At 41.0% G+C, this 22580-nt stretch overlaps 1 long non-coding RNA gene across 1 annotated transcript in view; it reads right to left on the bottom strand.

Annotated features, from left to right (window-relative positions):
- LOC147346293 (uncharacterized) overlaps positions 1 to 1606 on the bottom strand; it is a 134567-nt gene extending 132961 nt beyond the window's left edge. The window contains exon 1 of the long non-coding RNA XR_015154097.1: positions 1542 to 1606. This is a non-coding gene — a long non-coding RNA (uncharacterized LOC147346293). The remainder of the gene's footprint in view (positions 1 to 1541) is intronic.
- Between the last annotated feature and the right edge of the window lie 20974 nt (positions 1607 to 22580).

The following is a 22580-nucleotide window of genomic DNA, read 5'->3' as shown; positions in this document are numbered from 1 at the left end:
TACAAAAATTCTTAGGATTTTGGCCCAAGCAACACGGTGAACGGTAGCGTCGTTGACCATGGTAGAGACAACCTGGGAAGGAACGAGCAGGAGGACTTAATCACGACTTCTTTCCTGAGATGCATACCAGACATCCAGGTGGTAGTTGGTTAAATGAGTCCATACTTAGTGAAGAGGTTGGAGACTGAGTTATAAGTTTTGGACCCATCATCTTATTGAGAGCATTTTATAGTCATGGAATTGACTGCTATGCAGATGGTGACTGCAGCCATGAAATTAAAAGACGCTTATTCCTTGGAAGAAAAGTTATGACCAACCTAGATAGCATATTGAAAAGCAGAGACTTTACTTTGCCAACAAAGGTCCGTCTAGTCAAGGCTATGGTTTTTCCAGTGGTCATCTATGGATGTGAGAGTTGGACTGTGAAGAAGGCTGAGCGCCAAAGAATTGATGGTTTTGAACTGTGGTGTTGGAGAAGACTCTTGAGAGTCCCTTGGACTGCAAGGAGATCCAACCAGTCCATTCTGAAGGAGATCAGCCCTGGGATTTCTTTGGAAGGAATGATGCTAAAGCTGAAACTCCAGTACTTTGGCCACCTCATGCGAAGAGTTGACTCATTGGAAAAGTCTCTGATGCTGGGAGGGAATGGGGGCAGGAGAAGGGGATGACAGAGGATGAGATGGCTGGATGGCATCACTGACTCAATGGACGTGAGTCTGAGTGAGCTCTGGGAGTTGGTGATGGACAGGGAGGCCTGGCGTGCTGCGATTCATGGGGTCGCAAAGAGTCGGACACGACTGAGCGACTGAACTGAACTGAACTGAACTAAGGAGTGAGAATGATAAGGTATCTACAAATATCTCTCAAGAAGTTTTCACTATAAAAGAAACTCCAAAAAAACTGCCTGAGCACACTCAGTGAACAGCAGTGATGACTGATACCTTAGATAGACTGAAATAAGCCTCAGGTGGTGGCACAAGTCTTTTAAAGTGGTAAAAGGCTTTTTCTCTAAAGGGATATAACATCCAAACCCGGTATCTTCCGTTTTAGTTTTTCATTCAATCAAGTCACACAATTTTCTAAACAAAATCAATGGTGTGTGGTTTAAAATGGACTCTGACTAGAAGACTCCAATATATCCTCTATCAACTTATTACTAAGATATCCATAAAGACAATTAAAAAAAAAAGATTTACCACAACTTGGGAAACCAAGACTGTCAGAAAACATAAAAAGAGAACGTGAGAGGAATTGACACTAATTATTAAGTAGATAGAACTAGAGGAGGAAAAACTCACACAGCACAGCTTGACTTTGCTTCAGGAAAGAGAGAATTTGATAAAAGACACTCTGACTTCCAGATGGAGACGGCAGAGGGAAAACAGGCATTCACTCTGCTCCCTTCTGAATTTTTACTGAAACCACAGGACGTGTTTTATTTCAGATGTAAGACCAAAAGTAAGAAAAGGAGATAAAAGAATGAAACAGCAGTGCAATTTTTAAAAACTGGAATGTAAATAAAAAACAGCCAACTTACTCACCAAACCTTTGCATGCTGGATCCCAAAGCAGTGGTAAAGAAAGCTCAGGAACAGCCCAACTGATCCCACATCTGTTAATACTTGATAGTCTCGTTTAAGTATCAGTGGCACCTGAAGCCTCTGACCTCAGCCTCTGACGTGGAGGCGAAGCTACAGAGAGGAGCAGCCACTGAAAGTTTGTCCCAGGAGCTGTTAGTGCCTAAATTCTACCCCCTAATCTAGCAGCTGGATGCCTCTACCTCTCCTGGCAGAAGCAATACCTTCTGCATTGGCTGGCAGAAGAGGGGAAATTTGTTCTCTACTACAGTAAAACAGACATTGTTCAGGGAAAATCAGGCACAGATTAGGATAGGAGTACAGTCATGACAACAGATGAATTTTTTACATCCAGACTCTGAGTCCAGTTCAAATGCACGTGTCTCCCTGCCTAAATGTAAGAACTGAAACTAAAGAACTTTTAGATAAAAATGTGTTCATCTTTATACCTTGGCGTTTGGCAATGATCTCATAGATACAACACCAAATGTACAAGCAATCCAAGAAAAAGTAAATCGGACTTGCTTAGTCACTAAGTCGTGTCTAATTTGCAACTCCATGGACTGTAGCCGGCCAGGCTCCTCTGTCCACAGGATTTCCCAGGCAAGAAGACTGGGTGGGTTGCCATTTCCTTCTTGACAGGATTTTCCAAGCCAGGGATCAAACCCGAGTCTCTTGTGTATCCTGCATTGGCAGGCAGATTCTTTACCACTGAGCCACCAGGGAATTTAACATTAAAAACATTGGACTTAAAAGGATACAGCCGAGAAAGATTGAAGGCAGGAGGAGAAGGGGACAACAGAGGATGAGATGGTTGGATGGTATCACCGACTCAATGGACATGAGTTTGAGTAAACTCCGGGAGCTGGCGATGGACAAGGAGGCCTGGCGTGCTGCAGTCCAAGGGGTTGCAAAGAGTCGGACACGACTAAGCGACTGAACTGAAATGAATACCAGTAGAAATGGAGCAAACTTTACTGAGGAGCAAGGTATTTTAAAATCTCTTTCATTTTCTTCTTTTTCTTATTGAGAAATGTCCATTCTCAGTCATCCCAGTTTAAGAACAAGTCTATTCCTTATCCATTGTTCATTTGAGACCTCCGGATGGGAAATTAGTGGCAGACACTCTTGGCTGTTTAAAAAACAGCCATTTTTCCTTTTTCCTTGATAATCTACCCTGATATGTTAAAATATCAACCTGCTTAGGGCTCAGAGGAGGCCAGCTTCCCTTCCCCTCATTACCTAAGGAAAGGAATCCTGATTACTCTAGGCCATTGAGTGTAACCTATTCCTTCTGCCTGGTGGCTCAGACAATAAAGAATCTGCCTACAATGCAAGAGATCCAAGTTTGATCCCTGGGTCAGGAAGATCCTCTGAAGAAGAAATGACTACCCGCTCCAGTATTCTTGCCTAGAAAATTCCACGGACAGAGGATACTGGTGGGCTTACGGTTCATGGTTTGCAGAGAGCACTTTGAACACTTTTCCCTTTGCCAGTGACTGCTTTGGGACAGGAAAATTTACACAATTCTAAACAGAGAGGTGTGACGGGAAATCTGCTAGGGACATTCTGAGAAAGTTTTTCTTCATAAAAGAAGGTTTTCTTCCCTTTGATTAATATTGTGTAGGTTATGTTGTACTGAGATCTGCCAGACACTTCTGCAAACATAGTGGCCGGAGGAGGGGGCAGGTGGGGTGGGGAGCGGCGGCGGGGAGAGGGGAGGTGTGGAGAAGTGTACAGGTGATGATGTGAAAATTAGGTAGAGCAGAAAGATAAGGAAAATCTGGGTCCATGTTTATTTTGGACCATAAATTTAACACCCTTAAAACAGCCATATTTAATTTAAAAGATAACACAGTTTTGTTATTATTCAATCACATTTTTTAAATGTCCAGACAAAATCATCTTAATGAACTCATCTTTCACTGAAGATATAAGTACCCATAACTCAGGATAGGTTTATGTTTAAGTGGTAGATATAGGGAGGATTGTCACGGAACTGAATTATTTGGGGGCTCAAAATGTTTGGAAAGATTGAAATAATCTAATTAATGGTGATACAAAGCCTGGACCATCACAGTAAGAAAGCAAACCCTACAAAAGCAAGCCTCAGAAGTCTCCCCTAGGTCTTTATTTATTAGTGACTCTAGTTCTTTTCTGTGGATTTTAGGTATTTATGATGATGAGTATCAGGGATGGAGATTATGAGAATATTAAAAAAAAGTGTAAATATTTGGCAGGTGGATTCACCTATAAAACAATAAAATTATCTTTCTAAAAAATATGTCTTAAAATCAGATAGTCAGTTCCATATTCTTTTCAGAACACCTTGAAGCCAGTAGAATTCCCTAATATTATGTGACTAAACTCTAATTTCTTTTTAGAATATATATTAGGATCTTTGTGTGTCATGAGTCCAATGTAGTTAAATTATATGATAAAAAGAAACAAATTCAGTGACATGGAAATAAACACACGCACACACACACACATACAGCAAATGCATGCTTCTAAATTACTTCTAACTCAGAGAAAGAATCTAAACTATAATTGCAGACTATTTAAAAAGTAATGATATTAAGAATACAACTTACCAAAACTTAAGTGATATGGCAAAAGCTGTACTGGGGAAAAGAAATCTACAGCCTAAATGCTTTCACTTTTTTATGAAGAAGGAATAAAATCAACTCTAAAAACTAGAAAAATAACAGCAAAATCTACTGAAAAGTAGAAATGAAGAAATCATAACAATAAAAGAACAAAGCAATCAAATATTAAAGGGATAAATAACAAATTCTTTTTCAAAATGCAAGATATTGGGACTTTAAAATATACAATAGTGATGGATGGTAACTAGATGTTGAGTGGTGATCACTTTGTAATATATACACGTCTTAAACTATTATGTTGTACATCTGAAATTTACACAGTCTTCTGTATGTTTCACTTCAACTTTAAAAAAAAAAAAAGACTAGAAATATAACAAGCTTTCCTGTTTTTAATTCTACTAATATTTCAAGCCAGCAAAGAAGTGACAATATGAAGCGGCCTGTTGAGAAATACTCATACAGTTCTTATCTGTCTCCTCCCAAGTGGTCAGTATCAGAAGTGCACAAGCACACACAGAAAACCACCAAACCATAAAAGTCTAAAAGGTTATTTAAATATTTCACAAGTACCCGGCTGGCAATGAATAAAATCACATCTCTTTTTCTGTGCTTTTGCATGTAAAAAATACATATATCTTCTGCCAGGGATTAATCAAGAAATAAGAAAAAGTCTAAATACATGACATCAGGAGTGGAGAAATCTCTCTAGAAACATAAAAGCATGCAAAATTTGCTTAATAACAGGTAGAGCAATTGAGTAGAGCAAGAACAATGGAAGAAATAAATTGTTTTTCCAATGAATTATTTCAATAAAGATTAGTCCCAGTCAGTTGTCTTGGTAAGTTTGATCATACATTTAAAGGTAAGATGATTCCATTTCGATTGAAATTCTTCCCAATTCATTTTGCAAGCAAGACATAACTTTTGCATAAAAATGTTATTAATAGAAAGCAAAGGAAAATTAAAGCCACAGACTAATTTTACCTGAACTCTAAAACTCAAGCCTTAATAGAAACTGTTCTGTGAGTCCTGCAATTCAATAAGCCAGATTTTAGCCATTTACTTGGCTACTGCTTAACAGAGACAAATTTTCAGCCTGCACCCTGACTCAACCAACTTCACATGAGATCTGACACTTGTATCTCTGTTTCCATTTACCAACTGCAAGACTCATTTGACTGCGAGTGACTTCTCACTTCATTTCCTTGCACAGTAAGGGAAAGGATTGACTCATGGGATGGCCAAGTCCAAGGGTATGATGGCTGCAGGAATGGCTGGATCCAGGGATGCAAGGAAATGGCAAAAGATTGGGCCATTGCATGCAGTCATTCAGTGTGTGCACTACACACATGTCCCCAGCCCACACACACTCCTAAAATCATGCACTCTGGCATGAGCTGCAGCCTCCCAGCGTGAAAGGCCTCTTTTCCTTTGCACAAAGATGGGTTTCCCTGGCTGAAATTTGAAACTGGCTCCCAAACACAGAGAGAGCAAGGAGAGGTGGAAAAAAAAAGGTGCATCGCTCCAGACTGGTTTTAGTTGCCAGTTTCAAAAAGCAAGGGGACTTATATAGAAGGATGGTCTTCGGTGCCTGCTAGAATCTTAAAAGTTTAGATAGAGGCTTTAACAGTGTTCGGTCACATACTCAGTCCAGATGGACTCATTAACACACTGCCCTCTCGAGGCTGTGTCCTTGAAACTGGCTCCCACCATGGGAACCGTGGGTAGAACATACATTCGAAGGATGCGATGGGGAAGGAGCTGCCTATTGCTGGGGTCCAGCTCGCAGGTCAACCAGCATTTGCGTTCTTCCCATGACCTTCTCCAATAGTGTTTATTTGCCAAGCTTGGCTCTTATCTAAAGGAGACAGCTTTCTCTAGTTATCAAGCACGTCCATTTAGACAGGCAAAGATCATGGTGTGGGATGCAGTCTGCCTCTCCCCGTCTCCCACTTTCTGTCCTCTCTGATGGCTTCATGTGAAGAAAAGGTGTCTGTGTGGTGTCACTGACCAAGATGACCGTGCACAGCCCTAGGCTTGCTCTGTCCTCAGTGCCAGAAATCCAAAAAGGTGAATGTATCCTTTTCGAGATAATTGTACTTTTAAAATCCCTTGATACATTCTCATTGGCTAAACCTGAGTCATGTTACCTGATTGGCAACTCTTGAGTCACAGAGACTCAGAGCTGGAGAAAGGAGACACGCAGTGAAAACTTAGGATGCTGTTTCCAAAAATGAGGTTAGGGAGGGTGGGTAAAGAAACCTTAAAGATACCTTTCATAATCAAGACTATTGTCTTAGTTGGATTTTCCTCGCAAAAAAAATGGGAAGATCAAATGATAGACCCTACCAAACAGTGTGTGGTCTCAGAGCTGTGTGATACAAAAGATTGTTGACACCTGGACCTTCATACATGTGTGCTCGGTCACTCAGTCACATTGGACTCAGGCTCCTCTGTCCATGGAATTTTCCAGGCAATCTTCCTAAACATGGGATCAAGCCAGTGTCTCTTGCATCTCCTGCATTGGCAGGCAGATTCTTTACCACTAGTGCCCTCTGGGAAGCCCAAACTTCATAGATACACACACACTATATACAGCGAACACATATTGACTCTCATTGCCAGGTGTAAAAAAATATTTCATTCTGGTATTTTCACTTGGTGTAATATTTCTTGCTATACAGAGATACAGTATGGGCAGCTTCTTATTCTACTGCAAAATAGTCAGAACTCTGCCAAGAGAACTTCATTTAGTGAACTAAAAATCTGTGGGAGTTTTCATGTTTGTCTTTCCTGCAAAACTTCTTTTTGTGCTTCTGTTATGTCAGATCTTTTTTTCAGTGGTTGAAACAAGACCTTATGGATTGACCTTGAGATTGATTTGGGGGCAGTGGGGGGTGGGAGGGAGCAGAAGAGGGGAGGAGGGAAAAGCACTGATTAGAATTCTACATTGACATTACTCTATTTTCCAAATTTTATATTCAGAAAAGGTGAAACTGCATGTGCCTGTAGTGAGGAGCCCCGGCTACAGAGAATTGTTTTGAAAAAATTATAGGGCATGAAGTCAAGAGGTCCTGACCCTGGATCCAGGAAGCCTCCTTTTATCCCACACCTAGGGAGCTGTGATACATTACAACCCCAGGTTGGCCTCCTTTTATCCCATACCTAGGGAACGGTGATACTTTACAACCCCAGGTTGGTGCTGTGATCTCCTTACCACTGGAAGAATCTCTCATAGTCAAACCAAGAAGGCAGGACTCACTTCACACTCAGCAGGTGGGTGTCCCATTTAGAGGTATCGAGGGGGGTGGTGTGTGGGTGTGTGTGTACCCACGCATGTATGAGGGAGAGACAGAGAAAGAGAGTTTAACCAAAGTCTGAAAATCAGGAAACAAATGCTTACCACTGTGATGCTATTGGAACGAGTATATAAATAACCTTATAGATAATGTCTTTATCATTTACCTCGTTTTGTGGAAACCGTAACTTGCTTGCTAACCAAATTTTCAACTCTGGGCAGTGTTGGTGAAAATAAGGAACAATCAGTAATAGCAGTAGAGAACAGTTTTATTTGCACCAAAGCAAGGATCACAGGCCAGGAAACAGCCTCTCAGATAACTATAAGGAACTGCTACAGAAAAATGTGGTTTTCAGCACAATAGTCTGTCTTGTCAGAACAAAGAACATCAAACAAGTCAGGGATACATTCCTTCAAGATTTCAGGATCAGAAACACAGCACATTCACAGTGAGTCAGTATGGCCTCGGTATCAGGGAAGAGAGTCTTACCATCAAAGGAGGACCAGCTTTGGTGTGCCAGGAAGGGAAGCATTTAATCTTTATTTTTAGCATGGACTTTCTCTATTTCTAGTCAACGTGTCCTTTTCTTTAATAATTAAAGCAGAAGCACAATGTTATGTTTGAGAGCCACAAACAGGCTAATTCAGTTAGCATAAAATTCAAGTTAACCCCTGTGTAAGCCAGTAGCCATGTCTGGATGTGAGAGCTGGACTATAAAGAAAGCTGAGCGCCGAAGAATCGATGTTTTTGAACTGTGGTGTTGGAGAAGACTCTTGAGAGTCCCTTGGACTGCAAGGAGATCCAACTAGTCCATCCTAAAGGAAATCAGTCCTGAATATTCATTGTAAGAACTGAAGCTGAAGCTGAAACTCTAATACTTTGGCCACCTGGTGTGAAGAACCAACTCATTGGAAAAAACCCTGCTGCTGGGAAAGATGGAAGGTGGGAGGAGAAGGGAATGACAGAAGATGAGATGGTTGGATGGCATCACCGACTCAATGGACATGAGTTTGAGTAAGCTCTGGGAGTTGGTGATGGACAGGGAGGCCTGGCATACTGCAGTCCAAGGGGTCGCAAAGAGTCGGACACGACCGAGCGACTGAACTGAACTGAAGCCAGAATGACTTACCCGTACCTCAACGTGTGAAAATTTCTTTTATTAGAAGCAAGGAATGAAAATAAACCTCACTTGAGGGCAGGGGGAGAGGCAGTGGGACACAGTGACGCTGAGCATGACAGGAGGCGCTTGTCGCAGGATACATTTCTGTCTCATTCTGCGCCTTTGAGTATGAAAATGTCCAGAGTCATGCTGAGTTCATGGAAGAAAGAACATTGCTATGAAAATAGTACAAAGTAGAAAAACTTCCACTTTTCTGTTTGCTCTCTCCTTGGTTAAGCATTGAGTTGCTTGGCAACTATGTCTGGGCTTCCTCGAGTTCCTCCGTGAAATGGACAAAAGACTGTATCTGAGTTTTGTTGTAAAACTGAAATAAGCTAATAAATGACACATGTTGAAGACAGCAGGAGGCTAAGATGTGCTTTTCTACAAATTATTAAAGATACATCAGCAATGTGGAAGAAAAGAGGCTGAAGGGGCTCATTTTAGAAAGCCAGCAAAGACATATTTTCCTTAAGATTGTATGTGTGAAGAAACTACACAATGTCCCAATGACTTTCCATCAAAGACTCCTGCAGAATTGGCAAAAACTGTGTGACATAATTCAATTACAATTGATTCACTGGGTCAGATTAACTCCCAAACTCAGCACATTCCAGGCAGTCAAGCACCCAAGCCTTGCTGCAGAGTCATGGGGCTCCCAGAGTGTGCCTCCCGCCAGAATCAATTTCAGCTTTGCGCATTCCCCCCGAGACTGCATTATCACTTCCCTTGTGTGTGCTGCCATCCTAGAGGCACTGTTTGCCCATCTTGCACCCTTTGATACTTGTAGGGAGGGTAACAGGCTTCCGTGGCCCAGTGGTAAAGAATCTACCTGCCAGTTCAAGAGACGCGGGAGACATGAGTTCAATCCCTGGAGAAGGGAATGACCACCCACTCCAGTATTCTTGCCTAAAAAATTCCCATGAGTAGCAGAACCTGGTGGCCTGCAGTCCATGGGGTCGCAAAGAATCAGACACGACTGAGCATGCGTGCAGGGAGGGTAACAGGACTTAAAACCATGAAAACGAGACTCCAAGTGAGTAATTCACTGGACATCACCCAGCTTATAAGTGTTCAAGTCAGAGCTCACTGTATTTCTCATGTTCTTTTAGCCCAGAAGGGAGGTCCTAGGACTTTATTTGTTCCTTGGGTATAGTGTTTGCCGAAGCACTCTGGTTTTTAATTTTAAGTTTATTGAGGCATAATTGACAAGTAAAATTGTGAAAGGCTATCTTCTTCTCCGTGTTTCATGTTGATGCAGGAGAAGGATGTCTTCCTGAAAGGCAGTCATGTTCACTTCTGGAACGCCTCCAACATTCATAGCAGTGCCTGAGAGGTTTCTGACACTCAGTATGTGTTTGGTCATTTTAACATTTTAAAGTCCATGTTTAAAATAGAGCATTTTTTATCAACCACGTTGCCTTGTTAAGTTAAAGAACAAAAGGAGGCCCCACCACCACTGCACTAAACAGTTTTTGAACTGAGACTTTCTAAGACACCTTGGCAGCTGGTTTTCTGGGCAGCAGGTTTCAAATGCACCTGCCACTTTTCCTTCCTCTGCATCCCCTGGCCCCATTCCTCTGGCAGCATTTTTCTATTACCAGGAAAAAGGCTGTGGAGGAGACTGCTTTTCTTAAAGAAACGTCTCTGCTTTTAACATCTTGACTCTAGCGCAGAGCTGTCTCTTGTGAGTTTCCCTGGGCTATCTTTGCCTAATTTTGTATCCTAGTAATTGTCTCCATAAAATAGCATCCCTTTGCTCTTCTAATACATCACACTACATTTGCTTCTATTTATACAGATCTCTTCCACAGGAGGGACAGAAGGATAGTTATTTATGTCTACATATATATGTATATATAATGGATTTTTTTCCCCACACACAAATCTCCCTGGCTTTCCATCTCTTCAATGGAGCTTTAAAACCTCCAGGCAGATTATATCAATGCTTCATCACGCTTCCATTGTCCAGGCAACAGACAATACTCTGAATGGTTCCAAAAGAAAATCACTACCTGCTGATAGCCAGGGTAGATGTCACTTACCAGATGTCTGGCTTTCATTGTTGCTAACTTGTTTAATTTCTACACCCAGCAAGGAAAGTGTTTTGATCCTTCAAAGCAGAATGTGCGCTGTACCAATTGATTCCAAATGGCCTCTCTTTAGATTGAATTTTTATTTTATTTGGTTGAATGATTCTCTTTCATTGAAACCTGTATTTATGTGGAAAATTCAAATGCATGCCACTTTGCATTTCAAAAAAAAAAGAACCTTTGTGTTTATGGACTCACTTTTGAGTTGCAATTACAGTTATTTGTCTCTGGGATACACAACAGGCAATTGGGTCAACACTGTTAATGAGGGACTAGTGTTATTGTTAATGAGTTACTAGTGATAGTCTCAATGTTTCATCCCAGCAGGTGGTAAAAACAATATGTTAACAGAGATAATTATGGTAATGTTTCGAATATCCACAGACCATGGAAGTCATTAAAAACATACAACTAAGAGGTTAAAAGGGACAAACACATGAAATGGACTATTAGCCAAAAATGCATTCATCTCCCCTTCATAGAAACTTTGTTCTGGATCTCAGTGTTCAGTTCTGTTCATTCACAGAGCATCAAAATGGCAAGAAAAGAACACTGATTTCATCTATAAATGACAAATGCTGGAGAGAGTGTAGAAAAGAAGGGAACCCTCCTACACTGTTGGTGGGAATGTACATTGGTACAGCCAGTGTGGAGAACAGTACGGAGGGGCCTTCAAAGCTAAAAATAGAGCTACCATATAATCCTGCAATTCCACTCCTGGGCATATATCCAGGAAAAAAAAAAAAAACATAATTCAAAAAGATACATGCGCCCCAGTGTTCACTGAAGCACTATTTACAATAGCCAAGACACAGAAGTAACCTAAATATCCATCGACAGATGAATGAAAAAGGAGGTTATACATATACACAATGGAATTTTAGCTATAAAAAAGAATGAGATAATGCCATTTGCAGCAAAATGGCCAGACCTAGAAATTATTATACTAAGTGAATTGTTAGACGGAGAAAGACAAATATCATGATATCATTTATATGTAGAATCTTAAAAAATGTTACAAAAGAACTTATTTACAAAACAGCCTCAGACATAGAAAACAAATTTATGATTACCCAAAGGGAAAGATTGGTGGGGATAAATTAGGATTAACATATACATACTATTGGGCTTCCCAGGTGGCGCTAGGGGCAAAGAACCTGCCTGCCAATGCAGGACACAGGTTCGATCCCTGGGTTGGGAAGATCCCCTGGAGGAGGACATGGCAACCACTCTGGTATTCTTGCCAGGAGAATCCCATGGACAGAGGAGTCTGGTGGGTTACAGTCCATATGGTTGCAAAGAGTCAGACATGATTGAAGAGACTTAGCATGCGTGCACGCATACACACTACTATAAGTAAAACAAATAATCAACAAGGACCTACTGTATGCACAGGGAACTCTACTCAGTATTCTATAATAGCCGATACGGGAAAATAGTTTTAAAAAGAATAGATATGTGTGTATGCATAACAAAATCACTTTGCCACACATCTGAAACTAACACATTATAAATCAACTATATTCCAATATAAAATAAAAATTGTTTAAAAAGAAGGCTGATTTCAGCTGGTTTTGGACACCACCAACATGGGCAAGTGATAGACCGTATAGAATTTTATCATTCAAACCTGAGAAAGTCATTGGGTGGAATATGTGAAATAACAAATAGACAATCTGGTTCCTGTCTAAAAGAAGCTTAGAAAACCTTTGGAGAGGCAAGATGTATGCATGTTAAATGGTTGGCAAGACCCAAGAAGCAAGTACAAGGTAGTTTGTGATTGAAAGCAAGCTAAAAATAGACTGACCAGTCAGGATCAACAGAGGAACCATTCCCTGCACATTTCATTGTATGTTTCCATCATTAGAAACCAGAAATAATGAAAAGAGCAGACGCTATATCATTTCTCTGATGCCTTAGGGGTCAATGATGATTGATACATGCAAATACTTTTATAATTTTGAAAATTCCTTTTATGAAAAAAAAAAATCCTGTAGTAGAGACAATACACGGAGAAGGCAATGGCACCCCACTCCAGTACTCTTGCCTGGAAAATCCCATGGATGGAGGAGCCTGGTAGGCTGCAGTCCATGGGGTCGCTGAGGGTTGGACATGACTGAGCGACTGAGCGACTTCACTTTTCACTTTCATGCATTGGAGAAGGAAATGGCAACCCACTCCAGTGTTCTTGCCTGGAGAATCCCAGGGACGGGGGAGCCTGGTGGGCTGCCATCTATGCGGTCGCACAGAGTTGGACACGACTGAAGCGACTTAGCAGCAGCAGCAGCAGCACAGACAATACAGAATTTGAAAGAACAAAAATGTGGGCAGGAGTCATTGGAAAATTATCTATGAAGATGGAAGTGTCTATCAGTTAGACATTTGCTTTTTTGCCTGAAATCTTAGAATACCTAATAGTGGCTTCAACAAGTGGACACATTTAAATCTTTCACATATTAAATTTGAAGTTAGGAAATTCCAGCACCAAAACAGCAATCGTAAGGGTGTCTTCAAGGACCCAAAAGGCTTTCTGTGTTTTCCTCTCTTCCTTCTCCAAAATGTCAGTATTATAAAATATATGATCACCAAGTGGTGATTTTAGCAGCAGCAGCAGATTATACTCCAGTATGAGGAAGATGGGATTTTTTTTCAGAAAAGGAATTTTCAAGATTATAAAAGTATTTGCATGTGTCAATCATCATTGACCCCTAAGGCATCAGAGAAATGATGTAGTGTCTGCTCTTTTCATTATTTTTGCTTTCTAATGATGGAAACATACAACAAGATGTGCAGGGAATTATTCCTCTTCCTGACTGATCAATCTATTTTTAGCTTGCTTTCAATGACAAACTACCTCAAACATGGTTGTCTACAAAAGACTTAAAAAGAGATAAATATCCAGGTTTTTAGAATGTGACTTATTACTTCTAACATATGACATTTTGCAAAGTCACAAGTGTCTCTTCTTAAACAATCATAGCCTCTGATAAGGAAACATCCCAAATCAGGAGCAAAAGCATCAGAAGGACAAGTGAGCAGGCCCCTCCCCAGTCCTAGGACCTCTAACTTTGCCAAAACATCACAGGGGGTTTCTTTCTCAACTTCCAGATCCCTTCAATAAAGCAGAAGTTCTGTGTGTGGGTCAGTTTCATTCCTGTGACCAGCAAGGAAATTTACCAATCACATTCCTCTCTGTTCTAAAAATATCTTGAATTCAGAGCATGTCTTTCTAGGTTCACTCCTATTACTTTATTCTAGGCCACCATCATCTGCTTGGAAAAATAAAAAACTCCGAGCAAAAAAAGTAAGTCTTGTGTCTCCATTCTCTGCTCACTCAACCCCAGTCTCTACACAGTAGCCAGAGTAACCCTTCCAAAAATGTAAGTCTGTTCATCTTACTGCTCATCCAACCATCTCCACGAAATAATTCAACAGGTTGCCGTTTTCTCAGCGTGTGCATGCTAAGTCACTTCAGTCATGTCCGACTCTGCGACCCCATGGACTGTAGCCCTCCAGGCTCCTCTGTCCGTGGGATTCTCCAGGCAAGAGTACTGGAGTGGGTTGCCACACCCTCCTCTAGGGGATCTTCCTGACTCAGGGATCCAACCTGGATCTCTTATGTCCCCTGCATTGGCAGTCGGGTTCTTTACAGCTAGTGCCACTTGAGAAGCCAGAGGACGAAGTCATAAGACATAAGACATGGATGGGTGGTGATGGCTCTCTGCTTACCTTTGCAGAGTCAGCTGCTCTTCTCAGCTCCAAGAGCTCCCCTCAGCTCCATGTCAGCTCACCCTTCTGGGCCCTTAGCTAACCAGCCCCTTAAGTAGGCTGCTCCTCTCTCTTCCCCATCCCTTTCATCTGGTAGAAGCCTGCTTATGGGCCCGATCTTACAGCTCTCTGCTCCCATGTTGCATCCCCTTGGAAATCCTTCCCTTCCCATCCCTTTTAGCCCCAAATAGGGCCTCTGACCTGTTCTCTTCACACACTCACTTGCTCCCATGTAACTCTTATCACACTGCATTATCACTGGGCTGTTTCAACATTTTGATTTCAGAAACTACTATTTGGCCCATTATTTCTATTAATAAATATTTGTTCAATAAGTGCTGGAGGCATTTTGTTCTAGCCCAGTAAGAAGAGTGAGCCGAGCTGACTTGTAGCAGTGGACACAGAAATAAATGGTTCATATAATGCAGCTATTTGGGGAGCTAGAGAGAATAAACCGTCAAACTACAGAGATGGGAGCAAAGCAAAACTGAATCTGAAGTTACGAGTATGTGATAGCTGTCCGTGGGTGATGATAAGACAGAGAGGCCAGGTTTTGGAGGGACAGAGCCGCAGGAGACGGCCTGGGACAAGTGACTCAATGACGAAGAAGTTTTGATCACACCCTCATAATCTAGCAAAACGTAGGGTTTGGAGCCGATGAAAATGCTGGCCCAGGTGGACAACACAAAGATCGAAGACTTTTGGAGCTGACACAACCACCCACAATGTGTGATCATCATGGGATTGTTGCCTTTAGGACTTCAGGTCAAACTTAGGTCAAATATTTGCCAATGGTGCCACTGCCTCTTCTTTTCTGAAGTGTCCAATAGACCGAGTCTTCCAGAAAGACAATGCATCATATGAAAAATTGGTACCTTACTGGAGCACCCCTTCAATACAAGTATATAATCCACCTACCTTAATTTGTATGGACTAAATGGCTAGACAGCATATCAAAAAGCAGAAACATCACTTTGCCAATGAAAGTCCATATAGTCAAAGCTATGGTTTTTCCAGTAATCATGTATGAATGTGAGAGGTGGACCATAAAAAAGGCTGAGCACCAAAGAATTGATGATTTCAAATTGTGGTGCTGGAGAAGACTCTTGAGAGTCCGTTGGACTGCAAGGAGATCCAACCAGTCCATCATAAAGGAGATCAACCCTGAATAGTCATTAGAGGGACTGACATTGAGGCTGAAAGTCCAATACTTTGGCCACCTGATGCGAAGAGCTGACTCATTGGAAAAGACCCTGATGCTGGGAGGGATTGAAGGCAGGAGGAGAAAGGGACGACAGAGGATGAGATGGTTGGATGGCATCACTGACTCAACGGACATGAGTTTGAGCAAGCTCTGGGAGATAGTGAAGGACACGGAAGCCTGGTGTGCTGCAGTCCATGGGATCGCAAACAGGACACAACTGAGTGACTGAACAATAACAAAAGTAAGCTGATAACTTCTGGGTATAAATCAATGTCTGTGCAGCTTTAAGAATATTAAAGCACTTTGCTGCCTTTGTGGGTTCATTTGTTTCTGCTTAGTTTTTATTCCTGGAGAATCTTGAAGGGCAATGCAGTACATAATCTTCAGCTCATGTGTACTGGGTCTAATAAACCAGTTAGTTCATCTCTTCAGTATCCTTTTAATTGGATTGATGAAGGTCAGTGTGTTTTGGAAAATCTGAGCATATTAGTTTCAAGAAAATATTTCTGTCTAAAACAGTCAATGAACTCATGCAGAAAAAAATGTTTAACTTCACCAGTTACCAAAGAACACAAATTAAAACAGAAAGCATAAAATGGTTACTTATCATATTGTAAAAGAAGAATAAAAATGTTAGTGTCTACTGTTTATGAAGGTGAATGAAAGAATGTTCTGTACAGCTGCTGAGATTGTGAATTGTACCAACCAGAGGGCATTTGGTAACACATATCAAAAATCTAGAATAATGCACAGGATCACCTAGCAAGTTAGAATTTGTCATAAGGAAATAAATGAACATCTCGTAAAATAATTTAGTAATTAGTTAAATGTATAGCAGTGGGATATTTTATCCAAATGTTATAGTTCATCCATAAGATAGATTGCAATGCTTTTAAAATACAGATGCTTTTCTGTATCTGGTGACATGAAAAGATGCTCGTGATAAATGTAGGTAAGAAAAATAGGTTACAGAACAAATAAAATATATATGTTATATAACCAATAACCATACACATAAAGCTTGAAGATATATAAATCAAAGTCTTGACCATAGTTTTACTATTATGGGGAGATTATTTGATTATTATTATTTGATTTTTATAATTTAAATATTTTTATTTTACACACTTATATGGTAAGTGGTCATGATTGAGATGGGCAGTCAGATGGGGGTGACTGAAGGCAGACATCATGCAGTGAGTCAGAAACAGGAAGTTGAGGCTTGAACCGCCAACCTTTCGGTTAACAGCCGAATGTGCCACAGAGACAGACTTGGGCCAACTCAGCCATTTCTTAATGAAACAGAAAAGGTCAGTTTCCTTCTCAGGTCCTCAGTTTCCTCATATGAAGCATGAAAGGGATTAACTAGATATTCTCACAGTCTAGTCCATTTCAGGCTCAGGAGGTATTTTTGAATACCAAGAGGGATTCAACCCTTGAATTGTAACTACCAGCAAAAAAGCCCGAGGATTCATTACAAAGATATTGTTAATTTTCTTTGTCTCTCAATGGCCTGAAGAGGGGATTGGAGAAGGAGTGGGGAACCACAGGGACTATGGCATGTTTTAATGATCAGTTTGCATGAGGACTGAATCACTAATGTTCTCTGAAGCTTACCTCTGTCTGGGCTGATCCACTGAACATATCCACACAGAGCTGACGTGCAGAGGCTCTAGGTTAAAAATCCAGGTGAGCCTATTCAAGCCCATGACCAGCCACATTTGAAATACATAGAGTTCATCAAAGGGAGAGAAAGTGGGCTGATTCCATGCAAATCAGGACTATTACTGGAAAATTAAATTAACAGTCAGTGTCTTCATTACCCTACAGACTATCCCAAACCATATCAAATAGCTATATGACGTTTCATTGGTCATCACCATTTACATCACTGATTTGGAATTACTGACCTATAACAAAAAAAGATTTCAAGAAGATTAAGGTGGAGCCTTGCAGAACTTAACTTTGGAGTAGCATTTGCTAACTTATGACACCCTAGGGAAATTGGAGGCCTTCAGCCTTACTCACCTTTGAGCCCCTTTCTCACAAATTCAGACTGTTGATTACTCACTACGACATAAGAAACATATCTCTCTCCTGTCCCTCTACCCAAGTCCATCCAAACCTTTTTCACCCATTTATGAAGGGTGAGAAAGCCCCACTTCTGGGAGGAAGTCCTAAAGACCCCTTTGGTTTTCATCAGTTCTCCTTTGCTCTGGCCCGTTTTTATAATACTACATAAACCTATCTTAAATAGTATTCTGCCTCAGCAACTCTGAAATGTTTCAAAGGCGTCAGTTTTGTGCCTCCAAAATGGAAGCTTCTTTAGGATTAAGACCAGGTCCTATAGTTCTCTGTATTCCCCAAAGTATTTAATAGATATCCTGTAAATCTCTTTTAATTGGTAATTAAGTAGATGATAAATGAATATATACCCATGAGCTAGTAAAGAACTATATATGAATAAGCCATCAAGCCTAAAAGAAAATCAATAACCTTCAATCCTTCTGAGAAATGTCCATCAGTTGTTGGGGACGCATTGTGACACCATGGGAACCAAGAGATCTGGGAAGAGAGGAATCTCAAGGCCACCATATAGGGAGCAATTGGCGAGGACTGGGATGAGGATGGGGTGGGATTCCACACTAGAGAGTTCGGGGGGCTGATACAGACTTGAGGGAAGGGCCATTGGACTTCGGGATCCTAACAGCTGCTGAAACTGAAGAGTCTCCTCTATCCCACCTGGAGAGGCAGAAGTTGGCCCAGCAGATACGCTTCCTTGACTCTTCCAGTGTGGTGCTTCTACTTCTGGCTGAGCCTGGCTGCTTTAGGTAGGCCTTTTCCTGAGGATGCTAAAAGTAGCTGCAAGGGCAGTTGACCTTCCTCCAGCCAGCTGATGGACATCTGCTAAGGGATGGACACTGGTGGCTCTGGCCACATGTCCCAGCAGTCCTCTCCCCGCTCCTGCTCTCATGAGCCTCTTTCACAGCTGGCTAGGGCCTAGCAGGACAGTCAGAGCTGTTGGTAGACCTGCTTTATAGCTAGTATCATTTAAAGTAAAGATACTTTTAACCTTGTTTGGTTTTCTAAGATAAGAAGCAGAGGGTGAGGTGAATACTGCAAGGGATTTTATGGGATTATTATGGATGCAAACTTGAAATCTGCCTGGCAAAAAAGAGCCTTTGGATAAACTCTGGCCATCCCTGCCAGCCCAGGAAGTCTGTAATAATACTGAGAACAAATGCCTATTTTCAAAATGGCTCTAATTAAAAGTTCACAAGTAGCATAGTGCCTAGCAAACTGTGTGTGTGTGGAAGCCTGGGGGTGGGATGTGGGGAGGGGGCAAACGTACAAAGAGAGAGAAAAGGGATGATATCAATATGTTTAGTCTCACTTTATAAAACTATTCATAATGTTTTATTATTTGAAAAAAAAAAATGAAAATCACGTGATAAGCAGAAATTCTGCCAAAAAATATTCAAAGAATATGCCCCAAAATGTAAAACGATGATCTGTTAGGTATAATTATGGATACTTAAATGTATTATCTCTTTCTGTGTTGATTTTTTTTTTTCCTATAAGCATTCATTAATCATAAGGTCAGAATTAATTAGAAAAAAAGAAGAAAATTCTTGTCAGTTGGTTCTTTCCTGCACAGCTCCTCTCAGATCTGTGACATCCGCTTCCTGATGTCAGGACATCTGGTGCTCCTACACACAACAGCTTGTTCTTGAATATCAGCTGTGGCATTTTTGGGTCTTTGAAACAGGCCACTGCATTTTTTTCTACCCTCCTGAAATTTAAGTACTGAAAGAAGCAGCTTAAGTCCCAGTTTCTAGCCAGGCTAGTGTTGAAGTTTAATAATAATGAGACATCTCATCTGTTACTCCTAGACACATAAGCATCTAACCAGAATCTCGCCTACTTCTGCAAACAAAGGAATTGGAATATTGTTTTCACAATTTTCTACTTGTCTAATCATGGAAGCCAAAGTGCATTTGCTTCTAAAATAAAGGGAAGAGAATCAAAGGTCAAGAGATGGTTGGATTTCCTGCCCCGTGAAACGAACAAGGAGACACTGGGTGACATGTAACAGCTCGGCGTTACAAATGGTACAGGAGCACTCATTTGTCATTAACCTCTGGAGCACTCTGCCCTGGAACGTTACCCAGGTCAGCACCTTAGCTGGCTTTCAAAAATAGTGTTGGAAGACAATGTGCATTTAAACCAGATCCCACAATTACACCAGGTGTGCTTATTGTTATTAGCACTATCCATCTCCCCAGACATGAAAAGAGGATTTCGGCTAGTGTTAAGAAACCACTCTAACACTGCAACTTGGCTATAAGATTATGTATTGGACAAGGCAAGTATCTGGTAGCAGTCAAAGACACTTGTATTGTTTAGCACTTTGCCATTCAGAAACTGCTCCCCTTTATACTTTCATGTAATTTCTAGAGCATTCTGGGAGGAAGGTTATCAATCTTCCCATTGTACAGATATGAAACTCAAGGCTCAGAGAATGTAGCTGACTTGCCCATTATTACACAGCTATTGAATGGTAGAACTCCAACAAAGATGTGTGGTCTATTCATCTCTCACCTCATCCTATTTGTTAGATCAGTGGCTGTTTATTGGAGTCACTCAGTGAGTTTAAAAATAATGATAATGATGATGTTAGGGTACCCGTTTCCCACTTAACCACCCCCATGTATTTGGAGTTAACTGGGACCTGAGAGTTCTCATTTTTCCTAAGAGTTCCTCAGTAGACCCAAATGTGCAGCTAAGGCTGAAAATCAAACTGTGAAATAAAAATGATGACCCACTATGATGTGTAATGCTCAGAACAGGCTGTCCAATGACACTAGGGACCCTTTCCATCAGAGAAGGATGAAGATTGATGTTTCCAGGCTGATGCTGTGTGTAGTTGAATAAGTGATTGCCTACTTGGTATAATCTGACAGCCAATGAAGGATGCTTGCACCTTCTGTCCCTTCACTGTGCCTGAAATAGTAGAGAACTGAAGACTCGGTGCAGGATCAGAGTCTGGGAGGTGCCTGTTGGGCCAAGCAGTGATCCTTCAATGGCTAGCTCATGGGCAGGTCTCAGATGTCTCACTGAAGGGATTTGATGGCCTGGACAACTGGGGCCCTTGAGGATCTTGGAGCAGCAGTTTTTATCACCAATCAGTACAGAAGTTTCCAGTAGTCATGTGTGGATGTGAGAGCTGGACTATAAAGAAAGCTGAGCGCTGAAGAATTGATGCTTTCGAACTGTGGTGTTGAAGAAGACTCTTGAGAGTTCCTTGGACTGCAAGGAGATCCAACCAGTCCATCCTAAAGGAGATCAGTCCTGAGTGTTCATTGGAGGGACTGATGTTGAAGCTGAAACTCCAATACTTTGGCCACCTGATGTGAAGAGCTGACTCATTGGAAAAGACCCTGATGCTGGGAAAGACTGAAGGTGGGAGGCGAAGGGGACGACAGAGGATGAGATGGTTGGATGGCATCACCAACACAATGGACATGGGTTTGGGTGGGCTCCAGGAGTTGGTGATGGACAGGGAGGCCTGGCATGTTGTGGTCCATGGGGTTGCAAAGAGTCGGACACGACTGAGCAATTGAACTGGACAGAAGTTTTCCTATAATTTGTCATTCATTATGGCCATATTGGTATACACTAGCAAAGATGGCATGTCATCTTTGAATATGCTCCCATCTCAGTGTTTAATAACCAGGGGAGAAGCAGGAGTAGAAATCCTGAGTTGCAGTGTTTCCAGTTCCTACGGTGTAAATACTCTCATCATGGCCAAGTTTAGACTACCAATGTGATATCACTAAACTTGGAGTTGGGAAGAGGCGCAAAGTAAATACACAGTTTTGTAGTATTTATACCACATGGATGCAACAAATGTGTAACCTCAAGAGTATGGATACTAGTAAAATAATTAGGAAATGGGGAGCTTTTACCAACGTTTAAAATATAATTTGTCTTATAAGTTTAAATAATTTAATTTTTAATAGTTTACATAATTTAATTTTTAATAAAGACTGAGTTTAACAACCGCTTGTAAAATTCATGAAAATTTAACAACTGACTCTCAGGAACCAGTACAATCTGACTCCAGCACAGCAATGACCCACCCCCATCTAATCATTAGAGTCACTATTTGAGAGAAAAGATTGGAAGGTCCCTAATGAAAAGCGTATATCATGCCTAAAAAAGGGCAACACAGTCACCCAAAAGAATCCATAAATAACTTATGGAAGATTAATTTGTTAGATTGACTGATGAATATTTTGTAATATCCTGGAAGAAAAGGCAAATAGAGAAATCTCAGTATCTTTGCAAAGAACATGGAGATAACAATACCTAAACTCAATAAGGTACATAAAACACAGTGGCTAAAACATACTAATCCCTACATAATGACACTTTTACTTTTTTGGAGTAGACAAGAAAATTAATATTTAATGAGCATTACATATTTGTTAGATATTTCACTAACACTTTGGAAGACTTGTATGATAACAAGAAATATGGCAGATGGAATATAAGAGTTACAAGATGAAGACTAGTCCTCACCATCTCCATTGTTTGGGATTTAGACAAACAGGACAGTAAGTACACATATCACCTGATGACAAGAGAAAAAAGGCACGGAATAGACAAAGGACTGTTGTACACAAGTTAAGCCCCCCAGTGTTTCGTAGAGGGAATAATGACAGATACACAGAGGGGAAATAGTTGCACCTTGAAGACTTAAGAGGACTCCTTTGGGCAAAAAATGTAGGCCTTTTCATTTAACAAACAAAAGCTTACACAAAGACTCAGGAAGGTCTGCTACTGCTAAGCCACTTCAGTTGTGTCTG

This window comes from Bos grunniens, chromosome 24, assembly GCF_055505025.1.
Source record: "Bos grunniens cultivar Pamir isolate PY7600 chromosome 24, Bosgru_T2T1.0, whole genome shotgun sequence".
In the NCBI taxonomy this organism is placed as follows: Eukaryota; Metazoa; Chordata; class Mammalia; order Artiodactyla; family Bovidae; genus Bos; species Bos grunniens.
The sequence above is the reverse complement of the archived record's forward strand: the minus strand, read 5'-3'. Positions and strand labels throughout refer to the sequence as shown.